The sequence below is a fragment of the Sciurus vulgaris genome (genome assembly GCF_902686455.1).
Source record: "Sciurus vulgaris genome assembly, chromosome: 6".
Lineage (NCBI taxonomy): Eukaryota > Metazoa > Chordata > Mammalia > Rodentia > Sciuridae > Sciurus > Sciurus vulgaris.
In genome coordinates this window covers 67650493-67666258 of record NC_136466.1, presented here as the reverse complement: position 1 = coordinate 67666258, position 15766 = coordinate 67650493, and the positions used below count along the sequence as shown (strand labels likewise).

Sequence of the window (15766 nt, the reverse complement as noted above, 5' to 3'; positions counted from 1 at the left end):
TCCTTGACATTCCATTCTTCCCGGGGCAGTCTCCAACTTCCAGAGGCAGATGGCTTCCTGGCTTCATTTCCTCGATTTGACCTGATCTCCTATTTCTACACTAACTGCCTGTCCTTAATTCTGGCTTCATCTGCATGGTTGGTAACCTGTTCTTCTTGCTCTTCTGGCTTAGGGACCTGCACGGATCCTCAGATGCATCTGTCCTTCCCAGTGATCTCTGTAGCACATTGCACAGACTGCTGTGTTTTGTTCTTAAGTGACTCCTCTTGTCTTGTTCTTCTATTTGTGTGTTCTTTGAGGACTGGAAACCATCTTCCTCACCTTTGTTTTTCTAGTCATTCTTACAGAGCCAGGTCCTGAGCAGGCCCTCAAGAAGTGATAGACAGGTGAATGATCAATTTCTGGTGCCTGTGTAATGGATTTTTGTAGTCTGTACACATTTGAGTGTGAAAAAGTTACTATAAATAATTATACTAGGAAAACTTGTATAAAATTATGTGAACTTGTATAAAATATATGGTCGCCTTAGTAAACATTGTAATAAATTATCAGAAGAATTGTGAATGTTCCAATTTCAGTGGTCTTTTGGAAGACAATAGTCCCTCATTTGCCCAAGTGGTTTAGAGGACCGTTTCTCCAAGCATGGAAGATGTGACATATAGGAGACATTTGTAGGTGAGTGACAAGGGAATCAAAGTTAAATAATACAGATTTTCACTCTCATAACAAAATTCCCTTTTTGTTCTTCTTTAATCTTCCTAATTATTACAAAAAGAAGTTCTCAGTTTGATGCTTCATTATCTTTAACCCCTCTAATCCCTGCTAATAAGCTTTCTTTATAAGTAAACTAACTTTGGAATTGAAGTCTTTGAATAAAAAATGGCATGTCATGCAAATTAAAACTACACTGACATTCATTTCACTCCAGTCAGAATGGCAATTATAAAGAATGCAAGTAATAATAAATGTTGGCAAGAATGTGGGGGAAAAGGTACACTCATACATTACTGGTGGGACTGCAAATTGTTGCAACCACTCTGGAAAGCATTATGGAGATTTCTCAAAAAACTGGGAATGGAACCACCATTTGACACAGTTATCCCATCTTTCGGTATATACCTAGCATAGTACAATGACACAGCCATATCAATGTTTATAGCAGCTCATTCACAATAGCTAAACTAGGAAACCAAACTAGGTGCCAATAACAGATGAATGGCTAAAGAGAATGTGGTATATATACAGGAATATTACTCAGCCATAAAGTAGAATGAAATCATGGCATTTGCCAGTAAATGGACAGAACTGGAGGCAATCATGCTAAGTGAAATAAGCCAATGCCCAAAACCTGAATGTTCTCTCTAATATGTGGATGCTGACTCACAATAGGCGGGGATTGGTAGGTGGGGGGCATAGGTTCACTAGATTGAATAAGGGGGATGGGGGAATGGGAATTGGAAAGATAGTAAAATGAATAGGACATAACTTTCATATGTTCATACATGAATACATGACCGTGAAACTCCACATCATGTACAACCACAAGAATGGGAAGTTATACTCTATGTCTGATATGTCAAAACATACTCTACTGTCATGTATAACTAAAAAGAACAAATTGAAAAGTGTCATTTCACTGAATGTAATATTACATTAATTATGTTTGTTTTTTATTTCCATCTTTTAATGGCTAAGTATGGTCATTTTCTGGGTAGGATTGGGATATACAGTTTAATTTTTAGAGACTATTTGAACTAAAGATATATAGGTAAGATTTAAAATAGATAAAGGTTGTATACAGATTTTGGGTGAAAATCGTGAATTTGATGTACAAATAACTACAATTTGGGAAAATAGACCAATGATTCCTAACTCTCTTAGCTTAAATGCAATAAGAAAATACCATAGACTTAGTGATTTAAAGAACAGACACATATTTCTCACAGTTCTACCGATTGGGAAATCCAAGATGGGGGGCCAGCGAGGTTGGGTTCTTACTCCCTCCAACTCACACACACCACCTCCTCACTGTGTGCTCAGATGTAAAGGCACTAATCCCATCACGAAGGCTCTATCCTAGCAAATTCATCTAAACTGAACCTTCCAAAGGTCCCACCTCTCACTACCATTACACTGGGAGTTAGGGCTTCAACATAAGAATTCTGAGGAGACATAAATATTTAGCATGTAATTCCAACCTTTCAGAGCCTAACATTAGGGTCCCAATTTATTTGGAAATGTTGACATGAAGATACTTTGAAATAATTTAGGAAAAAAGTATTTTATGTATACATTTTAATTTTACTTATTTTATAATCTTTTTCTCATAGAAAAGATCAGGTATGCTCCTTGTTGTAATATGGAGTTGGAAAATATATAACAGTAGAAAGATAAAAATAAAAAAAAAATATGCAGAATACCACAGTTCAGGAACAAATGCTTTTGACATATTTTCCTTTTCATTTTGTGCTTTTACAAATGTGATCATTTTGAATGTCAAAATGTTACTACATATGTAAATCGTTTACATAGAATAAAGGGGCTATGGTTCTGTTTATTAAAAACAATAGGGTGGTTTTATGAAATCTCCCCCCAGTGTACTTAAAAATTTAATTTGCTTAAAATGCAATACTTATCTCTATATTTATAAATAATTTAAGGCACATCTTTACTAAATAAAACTTCATATCATTTTAGTTCTAATGAGAAAAGTGCAAGAGAAATGAGTGAAGCCTACTTTAGAAATTGTGCATTTAAACCCCTGCTTTTTTTAAACCTTACCAAAGATGCATACTTTCCATCTCTTAGCAACCTTACCTCACTACTATAGAAAAAATAAAACCATAGCAGATTGATTTGTGTTCTAATTTTCTGTGAGTGGAAACAGCTTTGGCTCTATTGCTGCATCAAGCCAACAGGTGTGGGGAGATAATTACCTACTCATAAGAACAGTACAGGTGTCAGAAATGTGTATTTACATATTTTCCAAAGCAGAAGGACATTAGCATGGTGTAACATTATTACCTTAATCACCAGCAGGTAAGATGGTTAAAATATATAACAACAAACAGCATCAATGACAACCACTCTACACTAATACAATAACCTGTTCTTCCACTGACAGCTTCATTTCCTTTCGTTTTCCCCAAGGATTTCTCTATCAAGAAAGGGAATGACTATACCATCACCTGATTTTAATATTGTATGATGAGTTCAGTGGGGATAATGTGGTCTCATTGTGGAATTGAGTGTAGAAACAAATTGAGGCTGAGGAGATAACCTGTGATCTGCACACAAGCTCCTATCCGTGTCCTCGGGTTCCACTCAGCCAAAATACTAACAATTTTGAAAACTGTAGTGTCTCAAGAGGACTAGGGGCCCATCACACTGACTGTATTCTCTGTGCCTGAAACTGTGTTTAGCTCTTAGAAGATGCACAATATTCTTATGGTTTAAATAATGAACCATCATCATAATAGCTACTATTTATTAAATAGTCAAGATGTATCTGGCACTGTGATTTAATATACCAATTCTAGCTGTCACAGCAACTTTAACCTGTAGTTGTTAATATCTGCATTTTCTTATTGAAGGGATAGGCTCAAAATAGGCAATTTGCCAAGTTCACACGGGGATAGAACTGGGATTCAGAGCTAGATATGTCTGTTGTCAATAATTCAGTTTTTTTATTCCACAGAACAGAAAAGAGTTATATGGTCTCAAAAAGTGCTTTTTATATGAAATGGAAAAACTGTAATACTTCGAATGCAGAAACAGGTTCTTTTATGCAGTCAGAAGATAGTAACATTACTTTTTAAAAAAATGAAATCCAAATGTGCTCCTGGAATTATGAAATCAATTTTTCCAGAGGTTCACTTCAGGAGGTTGGTGAAAGCTTTCAGTGAGTGTCAGATATTAGAAACCATACACATGTGTATATGTATGCATATCCATCTATCCAGCATCTCCAGTCTTTGGTCATTGCCTAACTTCTCTTCACCACTCTGGCAGCTGGGTCACTAAAGGACCCAGAGGGACATCTTGACTGGGTTTTGCCTTCCCACCCTCCATCTATCTTTGGCAGGTGGTCTGTCTTGTGAGGTGAAGGGGTAGTTGTAGCCAGAGAGAGCCCAGAATATGGGCAGAAGTGAGCAGAGAGTGGCACCAGTCCTTCAGGAGATGCGAGTATCAAAAAATCTGTTCACCCACCAGAGTTTGCAGTTTCCTGCAGCTTTATAAATAATTCATTTGGTAATGTTTCACCAAGAATAGCACAATCACCCAAAAGTCTGGGAATCTCATTTTTTTAAAAAATTCTAAATAGAAGAAGCATATCGAGGCTTTGGCTGGGTACTCTTCCCCAACCTGCTTTTTTCTTTTTTGGAGAAAAATTTATAACACACAAATGAGTTTGTTTTAATTGCCCACCTAGTGTGTAAAATTTCAGCTTCTGTGTCATGCTTAATAGGCAATGTATACGAAGCACATGAGCTGAGTTAAGAATTCAACATTTTTATTTGTTTATCAGCCAGCTGTTGGACACTGTGTTTGTCTCTGGAAAAAAAAAAATTAATCAAATTAGATTTTTTTTGCTGGTTTATATTCCCTTTATTATGACAAAGATATTTTAGTTCACCTAGTCCTTAAATATGAATTCCACCCTCAGAATTTTAATTCACTTTTTTGTGTTTCTTTACATATGTACCTTACATATACTAATCTTAAAATCTGTTTCTCTGGTCACAATGTGAAATGGGAGGAAAATAGGGATGATTTATGAAACTATTACCACTCCCAAGGAGGATGCTGAATATTTGACCAAGATGGTGAATCCTCACAGAAGACGGTTAAGATTGTCTTAGTGGTAAAAGTATGGGCTCTGGATCAGGTAGCTCACCACAAATGATCTGAATGACTGACACTGAGCATTTTCTTTAACTTTTCTCTCTGAACTTCCTTGCATCTTCTCTCTGCAGATGGTAATTGTTCTGCTCTAAGGAGGTTACTTTGAGGATTAAGTTGGTAAATGGAAGTCACTTAGGGAAAGACTGACACAGGGGAAGCACTTTAAAATGACAACAGCTCTCAATTATGCTCTCTCTGTCCTAGCAAACTTGCTAAGTGAAGCTCATCTTCCCGGCATGCAGAAAGCAGTTAGCAAATATTGATTGAATAAATGAGTGGGTGCTTCCTTGGGTTTTCACCCCAAAGCTGTGGCTGTGGCTGCTTGTGATTTATTCTGCTTCCATCTCTGCAGGCTGTATTTAATGGGTCATCACTTTCTTACCCAGTAGTTCCCACAGAGGATGTGATGATCAGTGGAGGAAGCAAAATAAATAGGCGATTTGTCAAATTAGATACCATTCTTTCCCTCAAGTGACAAATGTATAATGACCAATTTGAGCTGACATGACTTTTGAGTTTTTACTTTTCTGCTTGTTCACAGAATATCACTTCATACAAAAGCACTCTATAAAATAAGTTGATGCAGAGACTTCTGATGGGAGTCTCTCAATAAAAGGAGATGTTAGTTATTTAAAACCACATAAGAAGAGTAGATTCTGGAAATAAGATGGAGTAGTAAACACCAGGAATCTTTCTCCCACCTAAACAATTGCACTGGCAGAATCTGTGCTCATGATTTTGGAACTCTGGGAGTCTATGAAATGCTTTCAACTTCCAGGGAAGGCTTGAATAGTAAATTCTGGCCTGTTACAGTCAGTTCAGCTCTTGGCACAGTCGTAGCTACCCATTCCTCACCCTCAGTTCTGTGACGGGCAGCTGTGTTATTGGAGCAGCTTGCACATAACTTGAGGAAGGTAGGGTAGGGAAAAAGCACCCTTTCCTCAAAGTATCAGGGATCTGTGCTTTGATTACCAATTGCTGTTTATGATGACAGAGGTGCAGACAAGGCAAACAGCAATTTTTTATGATTTTGTTAGTGCATTATAGCTCTAGTAATAGTAGGGGCTCAATTTGACATAATCATACATGCATGGAATATAATTTGATCCATTTCAGTACCCATGCTTCCTCTTTGCCTCTCTTCCCTCCTTATGTTTCCCTTCCTCTGTGTTACTGGTCTTATATTTATTTATTTTTAAATTGGTGCTTTATAAAGGTGGAATTGACATGGTATATTCATATATATATATATATATGTTTGTGTGTATATATATATATCTTTATCTATCTGTCTAGCATAATTTGGTCAATTTCATTCTTCAGTTTCTCCCTTGTTTTCTCTCCTTCCCCCTCAATCCTTATCCTTTGCTCCATTGATCTCCCTTTTATTTTCATGGTGTTCCTCCAACTCCTTTTCCTTAAGTTTGCTCTAGCTTTTGAATGTAAGAGAAAAATCACAAGTCTTTTTGGATGCTTGGACTTTGAGTCTGGTTTAATTCCCTTAAATGTTCTCCATGTCTACCCATTTGCCAGCAAATGCCATAATTTCAATTTTCTTTTTGGCTAAGTAAAACTCCATTGTGTATAAATGCCACATTTTCTTAATTTGTCTGTTGATGGGCACCTGAGGTGGTCCAATAACTTGGATATTGTGAATTGTGCTGATATAAACATTGATGTGCCTCTATGACTATCTTATGCTGATTTTATTTCTTTTGGCTAAATGCCAAGGAATAGGATAGCTGGGTCATATGGTGGTTTCAGTCATAGGTTTTTTTTGGGGGGAGGGGTACCAGGCATTGAACTCGGGGCACTCAACCACTGAGCCACATCCCCAACCCTATTTTGTAGTTTTTTATTTAGAGATAGAGTGTCACTGAGTTGTTTAGTGTCTTCCCATTGCTAAAGCTGGCTTTGAACTCTCCCTGGGAGGCTGAGACAGGAGGATCGAGAGTTCAAAGCCAACCTCAGCAATGGCAAGGCACTAAGCAACTCAGGCATACACACCACACCTGTCTCACAGTTTTTTCAGGAATCTCCATATTGCTTTCCAGAGTGGTTGTACCAATTTGCAGTCCCACCAACAATGTATGAGTGTACCTTTTTCCCCACATTCTTATCACCATTTATTATTATTTGTATTGTTGGTGATTGCCATTCTAACTGGAGTAAAATGAAATCTGAATGTAGTTTTAATTTGCATTTCCTTGATTGCTAGGGATGTTGAACATTTTTCATTTATTTTTTGGTCATTCATATTTCTTCTTTTGAGAAATGTCTGTTTAGTTCTTTTACCCTTTTATTTATTTGGTTATATTTTTGATATTATGGATTTTGAGATCTTTATATATTCTGGATATTAATCCCCTGACATAGAAGTAGCTGGCAAATTTTTTCTCCCATCTGTAGGCTCTCTCTCTTCATGCTGCTAATTGTTTCCTTTGTATGCAGAAGCTTTTTAATTTGATGCAGTCTCATTGATTCTTGGTTTCATTTCTTGAGCTTCTGGGGTCTTATTAAGGAAGTTGGTGTGCACGTATTAATGTGTCAGTTTGTCCTTATGTTTAAGGCAATTGTTCCTGCACATTCCTCCATGGTTACCTGTTCCTTCCTTTCAAGTTCCTAAATAACTTCCAGGGAATTTAAAGGGCAGAGCTCTTCCTTTATTTCTGTGATATTTATACCTCTGGATGATCTTTGACACAGAGACAACCTATAATAATCAAAACAAAACAAAAACCCAGTTAAGTCCTGAGGAAGAGGGAGAGTATGATTTTCAGAATTACCATATTATAGATTTAAATATCCATTTCTTAACCAAAGATCACAAGATATCCAAAGAAACAGAAAAGTATGGTGAATTCAAAGGAAAAAATAAATCTACAGAAGCTATTCCAGAAAAATCCCTTATGGCAGATCAGATTTTAAAACTACTATTTTAAAAATGCTAAGAGATAAAGGATGATGTTCAGAAAGTCAAGAGAAAAATGGAAATATCAATAAACCTAAAACAGCTTAAAATAAATACTGGATTTGAAAGGTACAATAACAGAAACAAAAAAAAAATTAACTAGAAGGGGTTCAAGGCAGCTTTATAGACAAAGGAATCAGCAAAGTTGAGGAGGAAGTAATAGAAATTAACAATTTTGAGAGGAAAATAAGGAAAGATTGAAAAATAATTGAACAGAACCTATGGGACATCATCAAGCAGATCAATATGAAATGTGGAAGTCTTAGGAAAGAGATAGGAAGGGGAACAGAATACTTAAAGATATAATGGCTCAACTTCCCAAATTTGATGAAAGTCATGAATTTAAATATCCAAGAAGTTCAGTGAACTTTAAGATGAACTTAAAAAGACACCAAGATAGGTTATAATCAAACTTTCAAAAGACAGAGTATCTTGAAAGCAGCAAGACAAAAGTCTACTTTTCACACACAAGAAATCCTTAGTAAGAATATCAGCATAATTTTATTATAAACTTTGTAGTCCAGACAATGGGCCAATATATTCAAAATGTATTCAAAGTATACCCCCCCCCCCCCCCACACACATACACACGTAACCAAAACCTGTCTGGCAAAACTGTTCTGCAAAAATGAGAAAGAATAAAGACATTCTTAAGGAGAAGCTGAAGGAATTTGTCACTGCTAGATCTGCCTGCCAAGAAGTGCTCAAGGGGTGGCTGGAAAGTGAAATGAAAGGACACTAGACAGTAACTGAATCCACATGAAGAAACAGAGATCTTCATAAAGGTAAATACTTGGATGATAACAAAAGCTAGTTTATCGTAATAATAGTTTGTAACTCTACATTTTTTTCTATGTGATTTAAGAGACAAATACATTGAAATTATTTAAGGCTAGTATTATTTTAACTTTGGTTTCTAAACTCACATTTTTATTTCTACATAATTTAAGAGATGAAAGCACTTAAAAGAATTAGCTTCTATTTTTGAGCATGCAACATATAAGGGTGTGATTTTTGTTGCATCAACGAATGAAGGGAGGTAATGTAGTAAAAAAACCAGAAATTCTGAATGCTGTTGAATTTAAACTGGGATAAATCCAATAGAGTGTTATAAGTTTAGGAAGTTAAATGCAATTCCCATTGCAACCACAAAGAAAATAGCTATAGAATGGACACAAAAGGAAATGAGAAAAGAACTTAGACATTTCCTATAAAAAAGGAACTAATTACAAATGAAGTCAGTATTACATTAAATGAGAAAAATAGAAAAGAAAAAAAGCTATAAGATATATATGTATAACAAAAAGCAAAATGGCAGAGGTAAACCTTTTCTTATCAATCATTATTTTAGATCAGCTGGGCCTGGAGGCACACATCTGTATTCCCAGTGGCTCAGGGGGTTGAAGCAGGAGGATTGCAGTTTGAGATCAGCTTCAGCAATTTAGCAAGGCCCTAAACAACTCAGTGAGACCCTGTCTCAAAATTTAAAAAAGGAATAAATGATAATGGTTATGTACATGGTTCAGAAGTTAAGCACCCCTGCGTTCAATCCTCAGTACCAAAAAAAAAAAAAAAAAAAAAAAAAAAAAAAAAGGGAGACTCACTTTCAATCAGTGAATAGGTTGAAAGTAAAATAATATAAAAATAACTTCCGTGTAAAAAATAACCAAAAGAGATCAAGGGTGGTTATAATCATTATAGACAAAATAGCTTTTAAATTTAAAACATTATAAGAGATAAAGAAGGATATTATATGCTAATAAAAGTTTTGATGCAGCAAGAAGTCTAAAAATATAAACATTTATACTCTACTAGCAGAACATAAACATATTTGACACAAAAACTGACAAAGGGAGAAATAGATATTTCTACAATCATAATTGGAGACTTCAATATGTCCCTTTCAATAACAAATAAACAAATAGATCAAAGATAAGTAAGGAAATAGAAGAGATAGACAACAACTATAACCCAGCTAGATTTAATAACCTTACATAGAATACCCAAGAACAACAGCTTACATAATATTCTTAAGTGTACGTTATTCATATATTAGGTCACAGGTAACATACTGATAGATTGAAAATGATAACTACCATACAAATATCTTCTCTGACCAAAAGAATGAAATTAGAAATCAATAATAGATATAAACTGGAAAATGCACACATTCATGAAAGATAAATGACATTCTTAAACAACCAGTGGATCAAAGAAGAAATTATAAGGGAAATTAGAAATGCTTAGGGACAAATGAAAATGTAAGATTAAAATAAAAAACTGGCATGCAGCAAGATCTGTGCCCAAAAGGAAGTCTGTAGTGTACCCATGTAAACTAAAAATAAGGTCTCAGGTCAACCACCCAGCTTACAGATAAAGGAACTGGAACTATCTTTGGAACTAATTCAAAAGATAGCAGAAGGGAGGAAAGAAAATTGGAGTGGAGATAAACAAACTAGAAGATAGAAAATAGAATCAATGAAACCAAATGTTTGCTTTTATGAAAAGTTCAACACAATTGACAAGACTTTACCTAGATTGGCTATGAAAAAAATAGAAGACTCAAGTAACCAAAATCATAAATGAAAATGGGGTTATTTTTACTGATTCTACAGATATTAAAAAAAAAAAAAAGATTATAAGCGAGTACTAAGGGCTGTTATACACCAAGAAGTTGAATGACCTACACGTAATGGACAGATTCCTTGAGACCAAATTATCTTGATGCATAGAAAGTATAGACCAATATCCCTTATGAAAATGAATGCCAAAATCCTCAATAAAAAACTGGCCGTTCAAATTCAGCATCATACTAAGAGGATTATACACCCTAGCCAAATGGGATTTATTTCTGGAACACAAGGTTGTTTTAACATATAAAAATTGGCCAATGAAGGAAAAAAAACACCTCAATTAATGCAGAAAAATAATTTGACAAAATTTTTCACCTTTTTTATGATAAAAACATTCAATAGACTAGGATTAAAAGGAAACTACCTCAACATAATAAAATTATACATCAAAAACTCACAGTGAGGGCTGGGGTTGTAGCTCCATGGTAGAGCACTTGCCTAGCACTGGGTTCGATTCTCAGCAACACATATAAAGAAATGAATAAAATAAAGGTCCATCGAACTGTTAAAAAAATAATAAAAACCTCACAGTAAGCATTACCCTCAATTGTGAAGACTGATGAAGTTCTCTTAGATGAGGAGCCAGGCAAGGATGCTGGCTTTTATTCAGCTTATATGCAGGGCAGTTAGGCAAGAAAAGAAAGGGAGAGGAAGAGAAAGGATATCTAAATCAGAAAGGAAAAAGTAAATATTTCTATAGGTGAAATGATCTCATATGTATAAAACCCTAAAGACCCCAATATCCCATGAAAAGGGTCTATGAAGTTTTGGTAAAAGAGCAGGATACAAAGTCAATCCATGAAAATCAATTGTATTTCTATATACAGTCAACAATCTGAAGTCACAAGAACAATTCCATCCATAATAGTACTCAAACAACTTTGCCATTAACTTAACCACGGAGATGAAAGACTTGTATAACAAAAACTAAAAAACACTGCTGAAAGAAATTAAAGATAAAAATGAATTGAAAAATCCTATTTCTATGGATTGAGAGACTTAATATATTGTTTAGCTGTTACTGTTACCCAAAGTGATCTACAAACTCAATACAATTCACATCAAAATCTTGAATTTTTTAGCAGGAAAAATTCATTCTTAAAATCATGTCTCAAGGAACCTTCAAGTAGCATAGCAACTTTGAGAAAGAATAAAGCTAGAGAATTCACACTTCCTGATTTCAAAGCTCACTATAAAGCTACAGTAGTTTCAAATGGTATGATTTTGTTTTGTTTTGTTTTGTTTTTTTGTGGTGCTGAGGATTGAACCCAGGGCCTGTGCTTGTAAGATCAAACGGTATGATTTTGGCCTAAAGGCAGATACACATAACAACAGAATAGAATAGAGAAGTCTGGCTGGGCACAGTGTTGTTTGCCTACAAGACAGGAGGATTTTGAGTTCAAAGTCAAAGTCATCAACTTAGTGAAATACTGCCTCTAAATAAAATATTTCAAAAAAAACCAGTCTGGGGATGTGGCTCTGCGGTTAAGTGCCCCTGTGTTCAAACCCCTCCCCAACACATTTTTTGTCCATGTTAGATAGGTGCTGTACTGCTGAGCTACATTCCTAGCTCCAATTGTGTGATTTTTGACAAAAGTATCAAGACCATTCAGTGGGGTAAAGGACAGGGTTTTCAAGAAATTGTTTTAGGAACACTCTATATCTATATGCAAAAGAATGGGCCCTCACCATTTACAAAAATCAAATCAAAGTGGAATAAAGACCAAATTTTAAGATCCCAAAGTCTTAACAGCCTTATAAGAGAACATAGAGTGAAAGGTTTGTAATACAGAATTTGGCAAAGATTTTTAGGACATGACACCAAAGACATAGGCAAAAATGATAACAAGAACAAAACCCTAAAAATTGAAAATTTAAAAAATTTTTGCATAAAAAGGCAGTATCAGTAGAGTAAAAATGTCAAATCACAGAAGGGGCAAAATATTTGCCAATTACATATCTGACAAGAGATTTATATCCACGATAGGGCTACATGGATGGCTTGGTGATAGGGTACTCAGACATGAGGCCCTGTGTGTGACCTCCAGAACCTCAAAACAAAACAAAATGTCCAGAATATACAGAGAACCCCTAAAACTCAACAACAGGGCAAACCACACAATTCAAAGATGGGCAAAGGATTTGAATAACCGTTCTCCAAAAAAGATATACAGGTGGTCAATAAGCATGTGAAGAGATGTTCAACATCACTAGTTGTTAAGGAAGTACAGATCAAAACCACGTGAGATACCACTTCATACCCTTTAGGACAGTGACTTTCAAAATCACAGAAAATAACAAATGAGGGGGGAGGATGTGTAGGCATTGGAACCCTTGTGTGCTGTTGGTGGCAATGTCAAGTGCCGTCAGCCTCTGTGGAAGACAGTATAATGGTTCATCAGAAAAGTAAAAAATACCATTGCCCCATGATCCTGCAGTTCCACCTCAGAGTACATACCCCAAAGAATGAAAAAGTCACAAAGACACTTAGGCACAGTCACATTCACAGCAGTTTTATCCACAATAATTAAAACATGGAAGCAACCCAAGTGTCCATGGACTGATGAATAGATAAGCAAAATGTGTCATATACACAGAACAGAAGGAATTCTGACCTATGCCACAACACAGGTCATCAATATTGAGTGAAATAAGCCAGGCACAAAAAGACAAATACTTTATGATTCTATATGTACTTAGGATAGTCTTAATCATAGAAACAGAGGACAGGATGGTAGTTGCCAGGGACTGGAGTGAGGGGAGAATGGGAAGTTATTACTTAATGAGTAAGGAGTCTCAATGTTGCAAAATTAAAGAGGCACGGAGATGGAGGGTGGAGATGGTTGCACAATAGTAATGCCACAGAACTGTATGCTTACAAGTGTTTAAGATGGTAGATTTTAGAATCCACATGGGCATTTTAATGAGAAGATTAAAATATTTTGGAGAGGATTTCTGAAAAAAATTTCTTCTCTCTTCTTGTCGATCTCATCTTCCTCTTCTTTCTTTTGCATCTTTTTCTTTCTCTCTTTCCTTCAGCCTCTCCTCTTCCTTCAACAAAGCTCAGACTATGTGCCATTCATGGTGGAAAACATTCAGGGAGCCGAGGTTTACAGGATCAGGGTAGCTTGGTTAGTTAGAGGTTACTGTGGAGTGGGATAAAGAAGAGCAGAAAAGGAGGTAGTGGATGGATCCCAGAGGGCTTGATGTGCCATGACCCAGAGTCATTGAGGTTGAGGGAGCAGACAGATTGAGATATATAACATTTTTAAATTATTCTGAATGTGAAGTTATAAACTAGTTTGTGTTTCTCCAGAATCCAGAACTGAAGTGCTCATTTAGGGTCATGATTACTCTTGTGAAAATATTAAATGAGAATGGTGGGCAGGAATGTTCATTCCACATTTGCAGGGACTTCACCTGTCTCTGAATTCAGTCTTCAGATGTCAGCCTGTAAAACAGGTGGAGTGGGGTGCTGGTAAGGAAGAGCAAAGAGAATTCTACCTTCCTATTTTCTCCTTGAGATTATTTTCCTTTAGTAAGCTAACCACCCCACCCCAAACCCTTGTGTATTCACATGCTTCTTGTCTTTGGATTTCTGTAGTGAAGGTGTCAATTCCACATGTAAAGCCTCCTAGATCAGAAGGTTTCCTTTTTCTTTTGGACATTGTTTTACAGGGAAGTTCTAAAGGAGTCCAACAAAGCCGCAGTGCTTCTGAAAGCTAGCTGTATAAATTGTACCCAGGTAATTATAATTTCCTTAATGGTGGCCATTCCTCTGGTAATATGTATTCACACTAAAAAAAGATATTTTGAAATTCTTTAACAGCATATTAAAATGCAAATCTGTCTTCCTATTAAAGATTTCTGGAAGTTCTCTGACAACACATTTAAATGCAAATTGCTGAAGTGTAGATGCTAAAATTAAAATGGGGAAACATAATACACCTCCATGGAGGGGCCCAGGCTCTCCAAGGCAGGGAGGAAAGCAGAACTCCAGGCCCCCGGAATTCTAATCATCCACAGGGTAGTGACCAGGTCTGGACAACTTCCCAGGAATACAGGTCCGCCTCCCAGCTGTTCCTGCTTCTCTGCACTTAATTCTGTGAATAGACTTCTAGCCACAGTAGCTCTTCTTTCTTCCTTCTTCCAGGACAGACAGGGCACGGCAAAACTCTGGACCCTCTGGTACCTTGGCGATGCTGCCTTGCCCTATTTACAGCCTGTTGGCGATTTCTCCCCTTCCTCCTGTGCTGTTTCTAGAACTAGTGTGTCACAGAAGACACATCACTATGGTAACGACACAAGCTAATGCTTTCCCAGTTCTGCTTTTGTGACACCACAGGGTCTTTCTAATTATTCCAAAGAGTGTCACGGGATTCTCAAAACAAAATTAGTTTAATTCACTCTAAATTTAAAAATAAATATGTGTCACTCTGGTTTGGGAACACTGACTGGTGAAGAGAGTGGCCTGTGAGTAATGGGGGTAACTGTAGGTGGGATACAGAGACTTGAAAAAGAAAGGTTGGAGGTCATTGTCCAACTGTGTGGTTTCTTAAGAAGAGGGAGCACAGGGCCCTTAATCCCTAAAATGTGGTTCCCAGATTAGTGTTCTCACAGCAGGCTGCACTGTGGCAAACTAGGCCATTCGTCCTCTGACATTGTGTGTCTGGTGATCTGTCTTGAGATCTTTTTGAGTGGCCTTGGGTAAGTTTCCTGATGAAATAGGTATCTTTGATGCCCTTCACTGGAATCTTTGTTTTAAAAAATAATTTTTAGTTATACTAATAATACCTGACAACTTTTTTCAGACCCTTTGGCCTTAAGTTCAGTACCTTCCTCTTCTCTCTAGAGCCAGTTCTTATAAATTTGGGATGTATGCGTCAAGAAAATGCCAAGATACATCTATAGAAAATGTATACGTTGTGTTTGTGTTTTTTTTTTTTTTTTAAATGACATCATTCTGCAGTATGATTTTTGTCTCTCAATAATCTTTCCTAGGGGTCTGATCAATTATGATGTTAGTAATCTTAGTTGTTATTTAACTTTATGATCTCATGATTGTGAAGTAAGAACAAAGAACAGGCAGCTAGCGTAGATAGATGATAGGGTCGGGCCGGGTCTGGTTGGGTTGGCATAATGGAAGCTGATTCAAAGGAAATGGAATGTTCATATTTTCAGGACACAGGACCTGATTTCCAAGAATGGAATCGATTGTATCACAGTTTACTTAACCAGTTCTTAATGGTGGACATTT

The 15766-nt window shown here is 36.3% G+C and overlaps 1 protein-coding gene across 1 annotated transcript in view; it reads left to right on the top strand.

The window, feature by feature from the left end:
• KCTD16 (potassium channel tetramerization domain containing 16) overlaps positions 1–15766 on the top strand; it is a 255111-nt gene that overhangs the window by 55487 nt on the left and 183858 nt on the right. The window lies entirely within an intron of this gene.